The sequence below is a fragment of the Carica papaya genome, chromosome 1 (genome assembly GCF_054855325.1).
Source record: "Carica papaya isolate Zhongbai chromosome 1, ASM5485532v1, whole genome shotgun sequence".
NCBI lineage: Eukaryota > Viridiplantae > Streptophyta > Magnoliopsida > Brassicales > Caricaceae > Carica > Carica papaya.
In genome coordinates this window covers 14,589,833-14,607,377 of record NC_142309.1, presented here as the reverse complement: position 1 = coordinate 14,607,377, position 17,545 = coordinate 14,589,833, and the positions used below count along the sequence as shown (strand labels likewise).

Genomic DNA, 17,545 nt, shown 5'->3' with positions numbered 1-17,545 from the left:
GTGACATTTTACTTGATATTAGAACGAGAACGAGACGTGCAGTGCGCACGCACAAGGAAACAAATGACGGGAGGGGGAAGAAAGGAGAAGGAGTGTATGTATTTGCAGCGCGAAATTAAACAGGTGCGATCATACCAGCACAAATGCATCGGATCACATCAGAACTCTGCAGTTAAATGTGTTTGGGCGAAAGTAGTACTCAGATGGGTGACCTCTTGGGAAGTCCTTGTGTTGCACCCATTTTTTTTCGGATGGGTCGTTCGACGTTACTTGCAGATAGAATTATGAACCGCTGGTTCATTCACAAACGTGAATCACGGTACCGGGGCATTTTACTTAATATTAGAACGAGAAAGAGAGATGCAGAGTGGACGCACAAGGAAACAAATGACGGGAGGGGGGATAGAAGGAGAAATAGTGTATGAATTTGCAGCGCAGAATGAAACATGAGCGATCATACCAGAACTAATGCAACAGATTCTATCAGAACTCCGCAGGTAAGGGCGCTTGGACGAGAGTAGTACTAGGATGGGTTACCTCATGCGAAGTCTTTATATTTTATCTATTTTCTTGGGAAGTCCTCGTGTTACACCCATTTTTTTGCAGATGATTATTTCGACATTACGCGAGACTTGAATTATAGTCCGCAGGTTTATTCGAAAATGTGAGTCACGGAGCCGTGGCATTTTACTTGATATTAGAACGAGAACGAGAGGTGCAGTGCGCACGCACAAGGAAACAAATGATGGGAGGGGGAAGAAAGGAGAAGGAGTGTATGTATTTGCAGCACGAAATTAAACAGGTGCGATCATACCAGCACAAATGCATCGGATCACATCAGAAGTCCACAGTTAAATGTGTTTGGACGAAAGTAGTACTCGGATGGGAGACCTCTTGGGAAGTCCTCGTGTTGCACCCATTTTTTTTCGGATGGATCATTCGACGTTACGCGCGAATGGAATTATGAACCGCTGGTTCATTCGCAAAGGTGAGTCACGGTGCCGGAGCATTTTACTTGATATTAGAACGAGAAGGAGAGATGCAGAGTGCACGCACAAGGAAACATATGATGGGAGGGGGGATGGAAGGAGAAAGAGTGTATGTATTTACAGCATAGAATGAAATATGAGCGACCATACCAGCACTAATGCATCAGATTCGATCAGAACTCCGCAAGTTAAGGGTGCTTGGGCAAGAGTAGTACTAGGATGGGTGACCTCCTTCGAAGTCGTTATATTTCACCCATTTTCTTTGGAAGTCCTCGTGTTGCACCCATTTTTTTGCAGATGATTATTTCAATGTTACGCGCGACTTGAATTATGGTACGCAGGTTTATTCGCAAATGTGAGTCACGGCGCCGTGGCATTTTACTTAATATTAGAACGAGAATGAGACATGCAGTGCGCACGCACAAGGAAACAAATGACGGGAGGGGAAAGAAAGGAGAAGGAGTGTATGTATTTGCAGCGCGAAATTAAACCGGTGCGATTATACCAGCACAAATGCATCGGATCACATCAGAACTCCGCAGTTAAATGTGCTTGGGCGAAAGTAGTACTCGGATGGGTGACCTCCTGGGAAGTCCTTGTGTTGCACCCATTTTTTTTCGGATGGGTCGTTCGACGTTACGCACAAATAGAATTATGAACTGCTGGTTCATTCGCAAAGGTGAGTCACGGTGCCGAGGCATTTTACTTGATATTAGAACGAGAAGGAGAGATGCAGAGTGCACGCACAAGGAAACAAATGACGGGAGGGGGGATGGAAGGAGAAAGATTGTATGTATTTGCAGCGCAGAATGAAACATGAGCGATCATACCAGCACTAATGCATCAGATTCTATCAGAACTCCGCAAGTTAAGGATGCTTGAGCGAGAGTAGTACTAGGATGGGTGACCTCCTGCGAAGTCCTTATATTTCACCCATTTTCTTGGGAAGTCCTCGTGTTGCACCCATTTTTTAGCAGTTGATTATTTCAACGTTACGCGCGACTTGAGTTATGGTCCGCAGGTTTATTCGCAAATGTGAGTCACGGCGCCGTGGCATTTTACTTGATATTCGAACGAGAACGAGAGGTGCAGTGCGCACGCACAAGGAAACAAATGACGGGAGGGGGAAGAAAGGAGAAGAAGTGTATGTCTTTGCAGCGCGAAATTAAACCGGTGAGATCATACCAGCACTATTGCACCGGATCCTATCAGAACTTCGTAGTTAAGTGTGCTTGGGCGAGAGTAGTACTCGGACTAGTGACCTCCTGGGAAGTCCTTGTGTTGCACCCAATTTTTTGCAGATGATTCTTTCGGCGTTACGTGCGACTTAATTTATATTCCACAGGTTTATTCCCAAATGTGAGTCACAGCACCGTGACATTTTACTTGATATTAGAACGAGAACGGGAGGTGCAGTGCGCACACACAAGGAAACAAATGACGGGAGGGAGAAGAAAGGAGAAGGAGTGTATGTATTTGCAGCGGGAAATTAAGCAGGTGCGATCATACCAGTACTAATGCACCGGATCCCATCAGAACTCCTGGGAAGTCCTTGTGTCGCACCAATTTTTTCTCAGACGGGTCGTTCGACGTTACGCGCGACTGGAGCTATGATCCGATTGTTTATACGCAAATTTGAGTCAAGAAGAAGGAGCATTTTAATCGATATTAGAAGGAGAAGGAGAGGTGCAGTGTGAACGCACAAGGAAATAAATGATGTATTTTCAGCATAAAATGAAACAGGTGCGATCATACCCGCACAAATGCACCGGATCCCATCAGAGCTCCACAGTTAAGTGCGCTTTGGCGAAAGTAGTACAATGATGGGTTACCTCCTGGGAAGTTCTTGTCTTGCACCATTTTTTTTTTCAGATGGGCCGTTCGATGTTACGCGCGACTGGAACTATGGTCCGCTGGTTTATACACAAATGTGAGTCAAGAGGCAGGGGCATTTTAATTGATATTAGAACGAGAAGGAGAGGTGAAGTGTGAACGCACTGGGAAACAAATGACGGGAGGAGGAAGAAAGGAGAAGGAGTGTATGTATTTGCAGTGCGAAATGAAACAGGTGCGATCATACCAGCACCAATGCACCGGATCCTATCAGAACTCCGCAGTCAAGTGTGATTGGGCGAGAGTAGTACTCGGATGGGTGACCTCTTGGGAAGTCCTCGTGTTGCACCTATTTTTTTTCGGACGGGTCATTCGACGTTACGCGCGAATGGAATTATAAGCCGCTAGTTCATTCGCAATGGTGAGTCACGGTGCCGGGGCTTTTTTCTTGATATTAGAACGAGAAGGAAGGATGCAGAGTGCACGCACAAGGAAACAAATGACGGGATAGGAGATAGAAGGAGAAAGATTGTATGTATTTGTAGCGCTGAATGAAACATGAGCGATCATACCAGCACTAATGCAACGGATTCTATCAGAACTCCGCAAGTTAAGGGTGCTTGGGCGAGAGTAGTACTAGGATGGGTGACCTCCTACGAAGTCCTTATATTTCACCCATTTTCTTGGGAAGTCCTCGTGTTGCACCCATTTTTTTTCAGATGATTCTTTCGACGTTATGCGCGGCTTGAATTATGGTCCGCAGGTTTATTCCCAAATGTGAGTCGTGGCACCGTGGCATTTTACTTGATATTTGAATGAGAACGGGAGGTGTAGTGCGCACGCACAAGGAAACAAATGACGGGAGGGGGAAGAAAGGAGAAGGAGTGAATGTATTTGCAGCGCGAAATTAATCAGGTGCGATCATACCAGCACTAATGCACCGGATCCCTTCAGAAGTCTGCAGTCAAGTGTGCTTGGGCGAGAGTAGTACTCGGATGGGTGACCTCCTGGGAAGTCCTCGTGTTGCACCCATATTTTTTTGGATGGGTCGTTCGACGTTACGCGTGAATGGAATTATGAACCGCTGGTTCATTCGCAAATGTGAGTCACGGTGCCGGGGCATTTTTCTTGATATTAGAACGAGAAGGAGAGATGCAGAGTGCACGCATAAGGAAACAAATGACGAGAGGGGGGATGGAAGGAGAAAGAGTGTATGTATTTGTAGCGCAGAATGAAACATGAGCGATCATACCAGCACTAATGCAACGTATTCTATCAGAACTCCGTAAGTTAAGAGTGTTTGGGTAAGAGTAGTACTAGGATGGGTGACTTCCTGCGAAGTCCTTATATTTCACCCATTTTCTTGGGAAGTCCTCGTGTTGCACCCATTTTTTACAGATGATTCTTTCGACATTACGCGCAACTTGAATTATGGTTCGCAGGTTTATTCGCAAATGTGAGTCACAGCACCATAGCATTTTACTTGATATTTGAACAAGAAAGGGAGGTGCAGTGCGCACGTACAAGGAAACAAATGACGGGAAGGGGAAGAAAAGAGAAGGAGTGTATGTATTTGCAGCGCAAAATTAAACAGGTGCGATCATACCAGCACAAATGCACCGGATTCCATCAGAACTTCGCAGTTAAGTGTGCTTTGGCGAAAGTAGTACAAGGATGGGTTACCTCCTGGGAAGTTCTCGTGTTGCTCCCATTTTTTTTTTCGGATGGGTCGTTCGACGTTACACGCGACATGAACTATGGTCCGCTTGTTTATACGCAGATGTGAGTCAAGACGCAGGGGCATTTTAATTGATATTAGAAGGATAGGAGAGGTGAAGTGTGAACGCACCAGGAAACAAATGATGGGAGGGGAAAGAAAGGAGAAGGAGTGTATGTATTTGCAGCGCAAAATGAAACAGATGTGATCATACCAGCACTAATGCACCGTATCCCATCAGAACTCCACAGTTAAGTTTGCTTGGGCGAGAGTAGTACTCGGATGGGTGACCTCCTAGGAAGTCGTCATGTTGCACCCATATCTTTTCGGATGCGTTGTTCGGTGTTACGCGCGAATGGAATTATGAACCGTTAGTTCATTCGCTAAGGTTTGTCACGGTGCCAGGGCATTTTTCTTGATATTAGAATGAGAAGGAGAAATGCAGAGTGCACGCATAAGGAAACAAATGACAGGAGGGGGATGGAAGGAGAAAAAGTGTATGTATTTGCAGCGCAGAATGAAACATGAGCGATCATACCGATACTAATGCAACGTAATCTATCAGAACTCTGCAAGTTAAGGGTGCTTGGGCGAGAGTAGTACTAGGATGGGTGACCTCCTGCGAAGTCCTTATATTTCACCCATTTTCTTGGGAAGTCCTCGTATTGCACCCATTTATTTGCAGATGATTCATTCGATGTTACGCACGACTTGAATTATTGTCTGCAGGTTTATTCACAAATGTGAGTCACGGCGCCGTGGCATTTTACTTTATATTATAACGAGAACGAGAGGTGCAGTGCGGATGCATAAGGAAATAAATGACAGGAGGAGGAAGAAAGGAGAAGGACTGTATGTATTTGCAGCGCGAAATTAAACAGTTGCTATCATACCAGCACTAATACACTGGATCCCATCAGAACTCCATAATTAAGTGTGCTTGGGCGAGAGTATTTTTCGGATGGCTGACTTCTTGGGAAGTGCTCGTGTCGCACCAATTTTATTTTAGATCAGGTCGATCGACATTACGCGCGACTGGAACTATGGTCCGCTATTTATACTCAAATGTGACTCAAGAAGTAGGGGCATTTTAATCGATATTAGAACGAGAAGGAGAGGTGCAATGTGAACGCACAAGGAAACAAATGATGGGAGGGGAGAGGAAAGGAGAAGGAGTGTATGTATTTTCAGCACGAAATGAAACAGGTGCAATCATACCAGCAAAAATGCACCAGATCCCATCAGAACTCCGCAGTTAAGTGTGCTTTGGCGAAAGTAGTACAAGGATGGCTTACCTCCTGGGAAGTTTTCGTGTTGCACCAATTTTTTTTCAGATGGGCCGTTCGAGGTTACGGGCGACTGGAACAATGGTATGCTGGTTTATACGCAAATGTGAGTCAAGACGTAGGGGCATTTTAATTGATATTAGAATGAGAAGGAGAGGTAAAGCGTGAACGCACCAGGAAACAAATGACGGGAGGGGGAAGAAAGGAGAAGGAGTGTATTTATTTGCAGTGCGAAATGAAACAGGTGCGATCATACCAGCACTAATGCACCAGATTCAATTAGAACTCCGCAGTTAAGCGTGCTTGGGTGAGAGTAGTACAAGGATGAGTTACCTCTTGGGAAGTTCTCGTGTTGCACCCATTTTTTTTTTCAGATGGGTCGTTCAATGTTACGCGCAACTAGAACTATGGTCCTCTTGTTTATACGCAAATGTGAGTCAAGACGCAGGGAAATTTTTACTGATATTAGAACGAGAAGGATAGGTGAAGTGTGAACGCACCAGGAAACAAATGACGGGAGGGGGAAGAAAGGAGAAGGAGTGTATTTATTTATAGCGCAAAATGAAACAGGTACGATTAGACCAGCACTAATGCACCGGATCCCATCAGAACTTTGCAGTTAAGTGTGCTTGGGCGAGAGTAGTACTTGGATGGGTGACCTCCTGGGAAGTCCTCGTGTTGTACCCATTTTTTTTTGGATGGGTCGTTCGATGTTACGCGCGAATGGAATTGTGAACCGCTGGTTCATTTCTAAAGGTGAGTCACGGTGCTGGGGCCTTTTACTTGATATTTGAACGAGAAGGAGAGATGCAGAGTGCACGCACAAGGAAACAAATGACGGGATGGGGGATGGAAGAAGAAAGAGTCTATGTATTTGCACTGCAGAATGAAACATGAGCGATCATACCAGCACTAATGCAACGGATTCTATCACAACTCTGCAATTAAGGGTGCTTGGGAGAGAGTTGTACTAGGATGGGTGACCTCCTGCGAAGTCCTTATATTTAACCCATTTTATTGGGGAGTCCTCGTGTTGCACCCATTTTTTTGCAGATGATTCTTTCGACGTTACGCTCGACTAGAATTATAATCTGCAGGTTTATTCGCAAATGTGAGTCACGGCGCCGTGACATTTTATTTGATATTAGAATGAGAACGGGATGTGCAATGAGCACGCACAAGGAAACAAATGACAGGAGGGGGAAGAAAGGAGAATGAATGTATGTATTTGCAGCATGAAATTAAACAGGTGCGATTATACCAGCACTAATGCTCCGGATATCATCAGAATTCCGCAGTTAAGTGTGCTTAGGCGAGAGTAGTTCTTTGATGGGTGACCTCCTATGAAGTCCTCGTGTCGTACCAATTTTTTTTCAGACGGGTCGTTTGACGTTATGCGCGACTAGAACTATGGTCAGCTAGTTTATACGCGAATGTGAGTCAAGAAGCAGAGGCATTTTAATCGCTATTAGAACGAGAAGGAGAGGTGTAGTGTGAACGCACAAGGAAACAAATGATGGGAGGGGGGAGGGAAGGATAATGAGTGTATATATTTTTAGCACAAAATGAAACACGTGCGATCATACCAGCAAAATGCAACGGATCCCATCAGTACTCCGCAGGTAAGTGTGCTTTGGCGAAAGTAGTACAAGGATAGGTTACCTCTTGGGAAGTTCTCGAGTTGCACCCATTTCTTTCTCAGATGGGTTGTTCAATGTTACGCGCGACTGGAACTATGGTCCGCTAGTTTATACGCAAATGTGAGTCAAGAGGCAGGGGCAATTTTACTGATATTAGAACGAGAAGGAGAGGTGAAGCGTGAACGCACCAGGAAACAAATGACGGGAGGGGGAAGAAAGGAGGAGTGTATTTATTTGCAGCGCGAAATGAAATAGGTGCGATAATACCAGCACTAATGCACCAGATCCCATCAGAACTCCACAGTTAAGTGTGCTTGGGCGAGAGTAGTACTCGGATGGGTGACCTCCTAGGGAGTCCTCATGTTGCACCAATTTTATTTTCGTATGGGTCGTTCAACATTACGCGCGAATGGAATTATGAACCGCTGGTTCATTCGCAAAGGTGAGTCAAGAAGCAGGGGCATTTTAATCGAAATTAAAACGAGAAAGAGAGGTGTAGTGTGAACGCATAAGGAAACAAATGATGGGAGGGGGGAGAGAAGGAGAATGAGTGTATGTATTTTCAGCACGAAATGAAACAGGTGCGATCATACCAACACAAATGCACCGGATCCCATCAGAACTCCGCAGTTAAGTGTGCTTTGGCGAAAGTAGTACAAGGATGGGTTACCTCCTGGGAAGTTCTCGTGTTGCACCCACTTTTTTTTCAGAAAGATCGTTCGACGTTACGCGCGACTGGAACTATGGTCCGCTGGCTTACACGCAAATGTGAGTCAAGATGCAGGGGAATTTTTACTAATATTTGAACGAGAATGAGAGGTGTAGCGCGAACGCACCAGGAAACGAATGACGGGAAGGGGAAGAAAGGAGAATGAGCGTATTTATTTGCAACGCGAAATGAAACAGGTACGATCATACCAGCACTAATGCACCGGATCTCATCAGAACTCCGCAGTTAAGTGTGCTTGGGCAAGAGTTGTACTCGAATGGGTGACCTCCTAGGGAGTCCTCGTGTTGCACTAATTTTTTTTCGGATGGGTCGTTTGACTTTACGCACTAATGGAATTATGAACCGCTGGTTCATTCGCAAAGGTGAGTCAAGAAGCAGGGGCAATTTAATCGATATCAGAACGAGAAGGAGAGGTGCAGTGTGAACGCACAACGAAAAAAATGATGGGAGGGGGGAGAGAAGGAGAATGAGTGTATGTATTTTAAGCACGAAATGAAACAGGTGCGATCATACCAGCACAAATGCACCGGATCCCATCTGAACTCCGCAGTTAAGTGTGCTTTGGCGAAAGTAGTACAAGGATAGGTTACCTCCTGGGAAGTTCTCGTGTTGTACCCATTTTTTTTTTCAGATGGGTCGTTCGACTTTACGCGCGACTGGAATTATGGCCCGCTAGTTTATACGCAAATGTGAGTTAAGACGCAGGGACATTTTAATTGATATTAGAACGAGAACGGGAGGTGAAGTTTGAACACACCAGGAAACAAATGACGAGAGGGGGAAGAAAGGACAAGGAGTGTATGTATTTGCAGCGCGCAATTAAATAGGTGCGATCATACCAGCACTAATGCACCAGATCCCATCAAAACTCCGCAGTTAAGTTTGCTTGGGTGAGAGTAGTACTCGGATTGGTGACCTCCTGGGAAGTCCTCGTGTCGCACATATTTTTTTCAGACAGGTCATTAGACGTTACGCACGACTGAAACTATGGTCCGCTGGTTTATACGCAAATGTGAGTCAAGAAGCAGGAGCATTTTAATCGATATTAGAATGAGAAAGAGATGTGCAGTGTGAACGCACACGAAAAAAAATGATGGGAGGGGGGAGGGAAGGAGGAGTGTATGTATTTTCAGCACGAAATGAAATAGGTGCGATTATACCAGCACAAATGCAATGGATCCTATCAGAACTCCGCAGTTAAGTGTGCTTTAGCGAAAGTAGTACAAGGATGGGTTACCTCCTAGGAAGTTCTCGTGTTGCACCAATTTTTTTTTCAGAACGTTCATTCGACGTTACGCGCGACTGGAACTATGGTCTGCTGGTTTATACGCAAATGTGAGTCAAGACGCAGGGGCATTTTAATTGATATTAGAAACGAGAAGGAGAGGTGAAGTGTGAATGCACCAGGAAACAAATAACTGGAGGGGGAAGAAAGGAGAATGAGTGTATGTATTTGCAGCGCGAAATGAAACAGGTGCGATCACACCAGCACTAATGCAATAGATCCCATCAGAACTCTACAGATAAGTGTGCTTGGGTGAGAGTAGTACTCGGATGGTGACCTTCTAGGAAGTCCTCGTGTTGCACCCATTTTTTTTCGGATGGGTCGTTTGACATTACGCGCGAATGGAATTATGTACCGCTGGTTCATTCGCAAAGGTGAGTCATGGTGCCGGGGCATTTTACTTGATATTAGAACGAGATGTAGAGTGCACGCACTAGGAAACAAATGATGGGAGGGGGGATGGAAGGAGAAAGAGTGTATGTATTTGCAGTGCAGAATGAAACATGAGCGATCATACCAGCACTAATGCAACAGATTCTATCAGAACTCCGCAAGTTAAGGGTGCTTGGGCGAGAGTAGTACTAGGATGGGTGACCTCCTGCGAAGTCCTTATAATTCACCCATTTTCTTGGGAGGTTCTCGTGTTGCATCCATTTTTTTTTTCAGATGGGTCGTTCGATGTTACGCGCGACTAGAACTATAGTTCGCTGGTTTATACGCAAATGTGAGTCACGGCGCCGTGACATTTTACTTGACATTTGAACGAGAACGGGAGGTGCAGTGCGCACGCACAAGAAAAGAAATGACGGGAAGGGGAAGAAAGGAGAGGGAGTGTATGTATTTGCAGCGCGGAATGAAACAGGAGCCATCATACCAGCACTAATGCACCGGATCTGAACTCCGCAGTTAAGTGTGCTTTGGCAAGAGTAGAACTCGGATGGATGACCTCCTGGGAAGTTCTTGTGTTGCACCAATTTTTTTTTCGATGGGTCGTTCGACGTTACGTGCGAATGGAATTATGAACTGCTGGTTCATTCGAAAAGGTAAGTCACGGTGCCGGGGCATTTTACTTGATATTAGAAGGAGAATGAGAGATGCAGACTGCACGCACAAGGAAACAATTGACGGGAGGGGGGATGGAAGGAGAAAGAATGTATGTATTTGCAGCGCAGAATGAAACTTGAGCGATCATACCAGAACTAATGCAACAGATTCTATAAGAACTCCGCAAGTTAAGGGCGGTTGGGCAAGAGTAGTACTAGGATGGGCGACCTCCTGCGAAGTCCTTATATTTCACCCATTTTCTTGGGAAGTCCTCGTGTTTCACCCATTTTTTTGCAGATGATTCTTTCGACGTTACGCACAACTTGAATTATGGTCCGCAGATTAATTTACAAATGTGAGTCACGGCACCGTGGCATTTACCTTGATATTTGAACGAGAACGAGAGGTGCAGTGCGCACGCACAAGGAAATAAATGACTGGAGGGGGAAGAAAGGAGAAGGAGTGAATGTGTTTGCAACACAAAATTAATTAGGTGCGATCATACCAGTACTAATGCACCGGATCCCATCAGAACTCTGCAGTTAAGTGTGCTTGGGCGAGAGTAGTACTCAGATTGGTGACCTCCTGGGAAGTTCTTGTGTTGCACCCATTTTTTCTCGCATGGGTCGTTCGATGTTGTAAGCAAGAATGGAATTATGAATCGCTGGTTCATTCGCAAAGATGAGTCACGGTGCCGGGGCATTATACTTGATATTAGAATGAGAAGGAGAGATGCGGAGTGCATGCACAAGGAAACAAATGACGGGAGGGGGGATGGAAGGGGAAAGAGTGATTGTATTTGCAGCGCAGAATTAAACATGAGTGATCATACCAGCACTAATGCAACGGATTCTATTAGAACTCCGCAAGTTAAGGGTGTTTGGGCAAGAGTATTACTAGGATGGGTGACCTCCTGCGAAGTCCTTATAATTCACCCGTTTTCTTGGGAAATCCTCGTGTTGCACCCATTTTTTTTTAGATGATTCTTTCGACGTTACGCGCGACTTGAATTATGATCCACAGGTTTATTCGCAAATGTGAGTTACGGCACCGTGGCATTTTACTTGATATTAGAACGAGAACGGGAGGTGCAGTGTGCACACACAAGTAAACAAATGACGGAAGGGGGAAGAAAGGAGAAGGAGTGTATGTATTTGCAACGCGAAATTAAACAGGTGCCATCTTACCAGCACTAATGCACCGGATCCCATCAGAACTCCGCAGTTAAATGTGTTTGGGCGAAAGTAGTACTCGGATGGGTGACCTCCTGGGAAGTCCTCGTGTCGCACCAATTTTTTCAGACGGGTCGTTCGACGTTACGCGCAACTGGAGCTATGATCTGCTGGTTTATACGCAAATGTGAGTAAAGAAGCAGAGGCATTTTAATCGATATTAGAACGAGAATGAGAGGTGCAATGTGAACGCACAAGGAAGCAAATGATGGGAGGGGGGAGGGAAAGAGAAGGAGTGTATGTATTTTTAGCACGAAATGAAACAGGTGCGATCATACCAGTACAAATGCACCGGATCCCATCAGTACTCCGCAGTTAAGTGTGCTTTGGCGAAAGTAGTACAAGGATGGGTTACCTCCTAGGAAGTTCTCGTGTCGTACCAATTTTTTTTTTCAGATGGGTCGTTCGACGTTACGCGCGACTAGAACTATGGTCCGCTGGTTTATACGCAAATGTGAGTCAAGACGCAGGGGCATTTTAATGGATATTAGAACGAGAAGGAGAGGTGAAGTGTGAACGCACCAGGAAAAAAATGACGGGAGGGGGAAGAAAGGAGAAGGAGTGCATGTATTTGCAGCGCGAAATGAAACAGGTGCGATCAAACCAGCACTAATGCACCGGATCCCATCAGAGCTACGCAGTTAAGTGTGCTTGGGCGAGAGTAGTACTCGGATGGGTGACCTCCTGGGAAGTCCTCGTGTTGCACCCATTTTTTATCGGATGGGTCGTTCGACATTACGCACGAATGGAATTATGAACCGCAGGTTCATTCGCAAAGGTGAGTCACGGTGCCGGGGTATTATACTTGATATTAGAACGAGAATGAGAGATGCAGAATGCACGCACAAGGAAACAAATAATGGGAGAGGGGATGGAAGGAGAAAGAGTGTATGTATTTGCAGCGTAGAATGAAACATGAGCGATCATACCAGAACTAATGCAACGGATTCTATCAGAACTCTACAAGTTAAGGGTGCTTTGGCGAGAGTAGTACTAGGATGGGTGACCTCCTGCGAAGTCCTTATATTTCACCCATTTTCTTGGGAAGTTCTCGTGTTGCACCCATTTTTGTGCAGATGATTCTTTCGACGTTGCGCGTGACTGGAACAATGGCCCACTGGTTTATACGCAAATGTGAGTTAAGACGCAGGGGCATTTTAATTGATATTAGAACGAGAAGGAGAGGTGAAGTGTGAACGCACCAGGAAACAAATGACGGGAGGGGAAAGAAAGGAGAAGGAGTGTATGTATTTGCAGTGCGAAATGAAACAGGTGCGATCAAACCAGCACTAATGCACCGGATCCCATCAGAGCTACGCAGTTAAGTGTGCTTGGGCGAGAGTAGTACTCGGATGGGTGACCTCCTGGGAAGTCCTCGTGTTGCACCTATTTTTTATCGGATGGGTCGTTCGACATTACGAACGAATGGAATTATGAACCGCTGGTTCATTCGCAAAGGTGAGTCACGGTGCCGGGGCATTATACTTGATATTAGAACGAGAATGAGAGATGCAGAATGCACGCACAAGGAAACAAATGATGGGAGAAGAGATGGAAGGAGAAAGAGTGTATGTATTTGCAGCGTAGAATGAAACATGAGCGATCATACCAGAACTAATGCAACTGATTCTATCAGAACTCTGCAAGTTAAGGGTGCTTTGGCGAGAGTAGTACTAGGATGGGTGACCTCCTGCGAAATCCTTATATTTCACCCATTTTCTTGGGAAGTTCTCGTGTTGCACCTATTTTTGTGCAGATGATTCTTTCGACGTTGCGCGCGACTGGAACAATGGCCCACTGGTTTATACACAAATGTGAGTTAAGACGGAGGGGCATTTTAATTGATATTAGAATGAGAAGGAGAGGTGAAGTGTGAACGCACCAGGAAACAAATGACGGGAGGGGGAAGAAAGGGGAATGAGTGTATGTGTTTACAGTGCGAAATTAAACAGGTGCGATCATTCCAGCACTAAAGCACCGGATCCCATTTAAACTTCGCAGTTAAGTGTGCTTGGGCGAGAGTAGTACTCGGATGCGTGACCTCTTGGGAAGTCCTCGTGTTGCACCCATTTTTTTTCGGATGGGTCGTTCGACGTTACACGTAAATAGAATTATGAACCGCTGGTTTATTCGCAAAGGTGTGTCACGGTGCCGGGGCATTTTACTTGATATTAGAACGAGAAGGAGAGGTGAAGTGTGAACGCACCAGGAAACAAATGACGGAAGGGGAAAGAAAGGAGAAGGAGTGTATGTATTTGCAGCGCGAAATGAAATAGGTGCGATCATACTAGCACTAATGCACCGGATCCAATCAGAACTCCGCAGTTAAGGGTGCTTGGGCGAGATTAGTACTAGGATGGGTCACCTCCTGCGAAGTCCTTATATTTCACCTATTTTCTTGGGAAGTTCTCGTGTTGCACCCATTTCTTTTTCAGATGGTTCGTTCGACGTTACGCGCGACAGGAACTATGGTCCGCTTGTTTATACGCAAATGTGAGTTAAGACGCAGGGGCATTTTAATTGATATTAGAACGAGAAGGAGAGGTGAAGTGTGAACGCACCAGGAAACAAATGACGGGAGGGGGAAGAAAGGAGAAGGAGTGTATGTATTTGCAGAGCAAAATTAAATAGGTGCTATCATACCAGCACTAATGGACCGGATCCCATCAAAACTCCGCTGTTAAGTGTGCTTGGGCGAGAGTAGTACTCGGATGGGTGACCTCTTAGGAAGTCCTCGTGTTGCACCAATTTTTTTTCAGACGACTCGTTCGACGTTACGCGCGACTGGAACTATGGTCTGCTAGTTTATACACAAATGTGAGTCAAGAAGCAGGGGCATTTTAATCTATATTAGAACGAGAAGGAGAGGTGCAGTGTGAACACACAAGGAAACAAATGATGGGAGGGAGGAGGGAATGAGAAGGAGTGTATGTATTTTCAGCACGAAATGAAACAGGGGCGATCTTACCAGCACAATTGCACCAGATCCCATCAGAACTCCGCAGTTAAGTTTGCTTTGGTGAAAGTAGTATAAGGATTGGTAACCTCATGGGAAGTTCTCGTATTGCTCCTATTTCTTTTTTTTAGATGGGTCATACGACGTTACGCGTGACTGGAACTATGGTCCGCTGGTTTATACGCAAATGTGAGTCAAGACGCAGGGGCATTTTAATCGATATTAGAACGAGAAGGAGATGTGAAGTGTGAACGCACCAGGAAAAAAATAACGGGAGGGGGAAGAAAGGAGAAGGAGTGTATGTATTTGCAACGCGAAATGAAACAGGTGCGATAATACCAGCACAAATGCACCGGATCCCATCAGAACTCCGTAGTCAAGTGTGCTTTGGCGAAAGTAGTACAAGGATGGGTTACCTCCTTGGAAGTTCTCGTGTTACACCCTTTTTTTTTCAGATGGGCCGTTTGACGTTGCGCGCGACTGGAACAATGACCCGCTGGTTTATACGCAAATGTGAGTTAAGACGCAGGGGCATTTTAATTGATATTAGAACGAGAAGGAGAGGTGAAGTGTGAACACACCAGGAATCAAATGACGGGAGGGGGAAGAAAGGAGAAGGAGTGTATGTATTTGTAGCGCGAAATGAAACTGGTGCGATCATACTAGCACTAATGCACCGGATCCCATCAGAACCCCGCAGTTAAGTGTGCTTTGAAGAGAGTGGTACTCGGATGGGTGACTTCCTGGGAAGTCATCGTGTTGCAACAATTTTTTTCGGATGGGTCGTTCGACGTTACGCGCGAATGGAATTATGAACTGCTGGTTCATTCGCAAAGGTGAGTCACGGTGCTGGAGCATTTTACTTGATTTTAGAACGAGAATGAGAGATGCAAAGTGCACGCACAAGGAAACAAATGACGGGAGGGGGGATGGAAGGAGAAAGAGTGTATGTATTTACAGCGCAGAATGAAACATGAGCGATCATACCAGCATTAATGCAACGGATTCTATCAGAACTTCGCAAGTTAAGGATGCTTGGGCGAGAGTAGTACTAGGATGGGTGACCTCCTGCGAAGTCCTCGTATTGCACCCATTTTTTTGCAGATGATTCTTTCGACGTTACGCACGACTTGAATTATGGTCCGCAGGTTTATTCGCAAATGTGAGTCACGGCGCCGTGGCATTTTACTTGATATTTAAACGAGAATGGGAGGTGCAGTGCACACGCACAAGGAAACAAATGACGGGAGGGGGAAGAAAGGAGAAGGAATGTATGTATTTGCAACGCGAAATTAAACAGATGCGATCATACCAGCGCTAATGCACTGGATTCCATCAGAAATCCGCAGTTAAGTGTGCTTGGGTGAGAGTAGTACTCGAATGGGTGACCTCCTGGGAAGTCCTCGTGTCGCACCAATTTTTTTTCAGACAGTTCGTGCGACGTTACGCGCGACTGGACTTGTGGTCCGCTGGTTTATACGCAAATATGAGTCAAGAAGCAGGGGCATTTTAATCCATATTAGAACGAGAAGGAGAGGTGCAGTGTGAACGCACAAGGAAATAAATGATGGGAGGGGGGAGGGAAGGAGAAGGAGTGTATTTATTTTCAGCACCAAAAGAAACAGTTGCGATCATAGCAGCACAAATGCACCGGATCCCATCAGATCTTAGCAGTTAAGTGTGCTTTGACGAAAGTAGTACAAGGATGGGTTACCTCCTGGGAAGTTCTCGTGTTGCACCCATTTATTTTTTCAGATGTGTCGTTCGACGTTACGCGCGACTGGAACTATGGTCCGTTGGTTTATACGTAAATGTGAGTCAACACGCAAGGGCATTTTTATTGATATTAGAACGAGAAGGAGAGGTGAAGTGTGAACGCACCAGGAAACAAATGACGGGAGGGGGAAGAAAGGAGAAGGAGTGTATGTATTTGTAGTGCGAAGCGAAACAGGTGCGATCATACCAGCACTAATGCACTGGCTTCCATTAGAACTCTGCAGTTAAGTGTTGGCTAGAGTAGTACTCGTATGGGTGTCCTCCCGGGAAGTCCTCCTGTTGCACCCATTTTTTTTCGGATAGGTCGTTCGACGTTTCGCGCGAATGGAATTATGATCAACTAGTTCATTCGCAAAGGTGAGTCACGTTGCCAGGGCACTTTACTTGATATTAGAACGAGAAGGAGAGATACAGAGTGCACGCATAAGGAAACAAATGACGGGAGGGGGGATGGAAGGAGAAATAGTGTATGTATTTGCAGCGCAGAATGAAACATGAGCGATCATACCAGAACTAAGGCAACGGATTCTATCAGAACTCCGCAAGTTAAGGGTGCTTGGGAGAGAGTAGTACTAGGATGGATGACCTCCTGCAAAGTCCTTATATTTCACCCATTTTCTTGGAAGTCCTCGTGTTGCACTCATTTTTTTGCAGATGATTCTTTCGACGTTACGCGCGACTTGAATTATGGTCCGCAGGTTTATTCGCAAATGTGAGTCATGGCGCCGTGGCATTTTACTTGATATTAAAGAGGTGCGATCCTACCAGCACTAATGCACCAGATCCCATCAGAACTCCGGAGTTAAGTGTGCTTGGGCGAGAGTAGGACTCGGATGGGTGACCTCCTAGGAAGTCATCTTGTCGCACCCATTTTTTTTGGATGGGTCATTCGACGTTACGCGCGAATGGAATTATGAACTGCTGGTTCATTCGCAAAGGTGAGTCGCAGTGCCGGGGCATTTTACTTGATATTAGAACGAGAAGGAGAGATGCAGAGTGCACGCACAAGGAAACAAATGACGGGAGGGGGATGGAAGGAGAAAGAGTGTATGTATTT

General features: G+C 45.6%; 31 pseudogenes; all 31 read left to right on the top strand.

Moving 5' to 3' along the window:
• The first annotated feature begins 121 nt into the window (after window positions 1–121).
• Window positions 122–240, top strand: LOC148270003 (5S ribosomal RNA; annotated as a pseudogene).
• Window positions 241–800: 560 nt separating this feature from the next.
• Window positions 801–919, top strand: LOC148270002 (5S ribosomal RNA; annotated as a pseudogene).
• A 561-nt stretch (window positions 920–1,480) lies between these two features.
• On the top strand, window positions 1,481–1,599 carry LOC148270001 (5S ribosomal RNA; annotated as a pseudogene).
• A 1,131-nt stretch (window positions 1,600–2,730) lies between these two features.
• On the top strand, window positions 2,731–2,849 carry LOC148270000 (5S ribosomal RNA; annotated as a pseudogene).
• Window positions 2,850–3,055: 206 nt separating this feature from the next.
• Window positions 3,056–3,174, top strand: LOC148269999 (5S ribosomal RNA; annotated as a pseudogene).
• Window positions 3,175–3,735: 561 nt separating this feature from the next.
• Window positions 3,736–3,854, top strand: LOC148269998 (5S ribosomal RNA; annotated as a pseudogene).
• Window positions 3,855–4,414: 560 nt separating this feature from the next.
• LOC148269997 (5S ribosomal RNA) lies at window positions 4,415–4,533 on the top strand (annotated as a pseudogene).
• Window positions 4,534–5,743: 1,210 nt separating this feature from the next.
• On the top strand, window positions 5,744–5,862 carry LOC148269996 (5S ribosomal RNA; annotated as a pseudogene).
• A 205-nt stretch (window positions 5,863–6,067) lies between these two features.
• LOC148269995 (5S ribosomal RNA) lies at window positions 6,068–6,186 on the top strand (annotated as a pseudogene).
• Window positions 6,187–6,393: 207 nt separating this feature from the next.
• LOC148269994 (5S ribosomal RNA) lies at window positions 6,394–6,512 on the top strand (annotated as a pseudogene).
• A 1,206-nt stretch (window positions 6,513–7,718) lies between these two features.
• LOC148269993 (5S ribosomal RNA) lies at window positions 7,719–7,837 on the top strand (annotated as a pseudogene).
• A 207-nt stretch (window positions 7,838–8,044) lies between these two features.
• LOC148269992 (5S ribosomal RNA) lies at window positions 8,045–8,163 on the top strand (annotated as a pseudogene).
• A 206-nt stretch (window positions 8,164–8,369) lies between these two features.
• On the top strand, window positions 8,370–8,488 carry LOC148269991 (5S ribosomal RNA; annotated as a pseudogene).
• Window positions 8,489–8,694: 206 nt separating this feature from the next.
• LOC148269990 (5S ribosomal RNA) lies at window positions 8,695–8,813 on the top strand (annotated as a pseudogene).
• A 207-nt stretch (window positions 8,814–9,020) lies between these two features.
• Window positions 9,021–9,139, top strand: LOC148269989 (5S ribosomal RNA; annotated as a pseudogene).
• Window positions 9,140–9,341: 202 nt separating this feature from the next.
• LOC148269988 (5S ribosomal RNA) lies at window positions 9,342–9,460 on the top strand (annotated as a pseudogene).
• Window positions 9,461–9,667: 207 nt separating this feature from the next.
• Window positions 9,668–9,785, top strand: LOC148269987 (5S ribosomal RNA; annotated as a pseudogene).
• Window positions 9,786–11,015: 1,230 nt separating this feature from the next.
• LOC148269986 (5S ribosomal RNA) lies at window positions 11,016–11,134 on the top strand (annotated as a pseudogene).
• A 563-nt stretch (window positions 11,135–11,697) lies between these two features.
• Window positions 11,698–11,816, top strand: LOC148269985 (5S ribosomal RNA; annotated as a pseudogene).
• Window positions 11,817–12,020: 204 nt separating this feature from the next.
• Window positions 12,021–12,139, top strand: LOC148269984 (5S ribosomal RNA; annotated as a pseudogene).
• Window positions 12,140–12,346: 207 nt separating this feature from the next.
• On the top strand, window positions 12,347–12,465 carry LOC148269983 (5S ribosomal RNA; annotated as a pseudogene).
• A 561-nt stretch (window positions 12,466–13,026) lies between these two features.
• On the top strand, window positions 13,027–13,145 carry LOC148269982 (5S ribosomal RNA; annotated as a pseudogene).
• Window positions 13,146–13,706: 561 nt separating this feature from the next.
• Window positions 13,707–13,825, top strand: LOC148269981 (5S ribosomal RNA; annotated as a pseudogene).
• Window positions 13,826–14,030: 205 nt separating this feature from the next.
• On the top strand, window positions 14,031–14,149 carry LOC148269980 (5S ribosomal RNA; annotated as a pseudogene).
• Window positions 14,150–14,385: 236 nt separating this feature from the next.
• LOC148269979 (5S ribosomal RNA) lies at window positions 14,386–14,504 on the top strand (annotated as a pseudogene).
• A 533-nt stretch (window positions 14,505–15,037) lies between these two features.
• On the top strand, window positions 15,038–15,156 carry LOC148269978 (5S ribosomal RNA; annotated as a pseudogene).
• Window positions 15,157–15,361: 205 nt separating this feature from the next.
• On the top strand, window positions 15,362–15,480 carry LOC148269977 (5S ribosomal RNA; annotated as a pseudogene).
• A 205-nt stretch (window positions 15,481–15,685) lies between these two features.
• Window positions 15,686–15,805, top strand: LOC148269976 (5S ribosomal RNA; annotated as a pseudogene).
• Window positions 15,806–16,010: 205 nt separating this feature from the next.
• On the top strand, window positions 16,011–16,129 carry LOC148269975 (5S ribosomal RNA; annotated as a pseudogene).
• Window positions 16,130–16,335: 206 nt separating this feature from the next.
• On the top strand, window positions 16,336–16,454 carry LOC148269974 (5S ribosomal RNA; annotated as a pseudogene).
• Window positions 16,455–17,239: 785 nt separating this feature from the next.
• On the top strand, window positions 17,240–17,358 carry LOC148269973 (5S ribosomal RNA; annotated as a pseudogene).
• The last annotated feature ends 187 nt before the right edge of the window (window positions 17,359–17,545 follow it).